Source organism: Propithecus coquereli, unplaced genomic scaffold, assembly GCF_000956105.1.
Source record: "Propithecus coquereli isolate 6110/MARCELLA unplaced genomic scaffold, Pcoq_1.0 Scaffold35, whole genome shotgun sequence".
Taxonomy (NCBI): Eukaryota; Metazoa; Chordata; class Mammalia; order Primates; family Indriidae; genus Propithecus; species Propithecus coquereli.
Genome location: NW_012149174.1, coordinates 10770090 through 10772258, shown reverse-complemented (window position 1 = coordinate 10772258; position 2169 = coordinate 10770090).

The window sequence follows — 2169 nt, the reverse complement described above, 5'->3', positions numbered from 1 at the left end:
AATAATCAGTTTTCCAGTATTGCTTTTCATAAAGACTTTCCCCTCCCCCACTGAATTGTTTTAGTACTTTTGTCAAAAGTCAATTGACTATATGCATGGGATTGTTTTTCACTATTTTGTTTCCCTGAACTATTTGTCCATCTATCCTATGACAATGCTGTATTCTTTATTTTTATTGCTTTATAATAAATTTACAAGCTGATTTTTTTCCTCCAAACTGAATTTTCCCCAAATTGTTTGGCTATTCAAGGCCGTTTATATTCTATATATTTTATTTTTAGGTTGGCAATTTCTGCAAAAAGCTTGCTGAGATCTTGAATGGGATTGCTTTGAATTTGTATTTTCATATGGAGATTGTGACAACTGAATGATATTGAGTCTTCCAGTCCAGGAAACTGGTGTGTCTCTCCGTTTATTTAGGTCCTTTCAACTTCTCCCATGAATGCTTTTTAGTTTTAATTGTACAGGTCACACAAATATTTTATAGTTAAATTCTAAGGATTTTTAATACTTTTGTAAATAATATTTTTATTTGATTTTCAATTGTTATTGCTAAATATAAAGAAATTGACTTGATTTTTTATAGTGACCTTATAGCCTGAAACCTTACTAAATTATAAGTTCTAATAATATTACAGATTCCTTAGAATTTTCTCTATATATGTCATCTGTGAATAAAGACAGTTCTACTTTTTGCATTCTAATTTATATGCCTCTTTTTTTTGTCTTTTTTTTTTTGCCAACTAGGACTTCAGTATAATGTTGAATAAAACTAGTAAAACATGTAGTATTCATCTTTAAATAAGATTAAGTTTTCTGTAAATGATCTTTACCAGACTGAGGAAGTTCTCTACTATTTCTATTTTGCTGCAAGTTTTTTTTCTTTTTTAACATAAGTGGATGTTGAATTTTGACATGTTTGTCTGCATTTGAGATGATCCTATAAATGTTCTTTTCTTTGTTAATATGGTAAATTACATTGCTTGATTTGTGAAAGTTAAACTAGCCTTGCTCTCCTGGAAAAAATCTCACTTAGACATGATGTGTTATCCTTGTTATCTTTTTTATATAGTGTTGAGTTTAATTTGCTAATGTGTTAAGGAGTTCCATAACTGTGTTCATGTCTGTATTGGACTGTAGTTTTGTTTTGTTTTTTTTTCTTTTCTTGTAATGTCTATGTTTGAATTTGGTATCAGGATAATATCTCATAAAATGAATTGGGAAGTATCCTTTCCTCCTTTATTTTCTGAAAGAATTATTGTAACATTGTTCTTATATCATTTTATGATATCTGACCTAAATCACCAATGAAGCCATCTGGACCAGCAGTTTTCTTTAAGAATGTTTTTCCATTATTATTTTCCGTTGCATTATTGCTGATTGTGCTGGATTATTTGTTATCAGCTTGGCACTATTGTTTCTACATATGGCTGAGGTATACATTTCCCAGATCTCTCCTCTATGCTATTCTACATTAAATTTACCAAAAACAGGATTGTGCATGAGATTTGGAAGCCCAAGTGAAAATTGGCCATTATTCACAGTGTGATCACGTTTGACATGATTGCTAGTGAGGATTACTTCTATGAGGCACAGCTTGGCTTTGTTCTCTTCCCTACTCATCTTTCCAACTGCTTGCCCTGTCAACTACCCATTGCCCCATGTCTACCACCAAACACAAACCCACAGAGAGGGCAGATTACACAGAGAAGCAGCAGTTGGTCCATAGATACATGTTTTTAAAGAGGAAACAGCTCCCATGCAGGCAGCAGATTTCAGACATCTCCACAAGCTCTCCCTTAGCTGACCCACTTCAGTGCCCACTCACACACAACTTTTTGGAGTTTTCCTAAGCTCTCTTTCCCCCATGCCAGTGTCCCAAGGGACTGTGATTAGCTGTTGTTCCTTTGATTTCCCAACTACCCCATCCTTCCAGAACTTCTCTTCTTATCCTTCTCCCAGATTATATAAACTCTATCTCTAAATTAAATATTGTATTCCCATAATTGTAGTGAATCTCTATTCTGACAATTCTGATATAATACATGGAAAATATATTTTAAAAAATATGCACTTTTTGATATGCTACTTTATTAAATTTCCTTCCTGTTCTACTGATGTTTCACTTGATTTTATATGGAAACATACGGATAGTTTAACCCTTCCTTT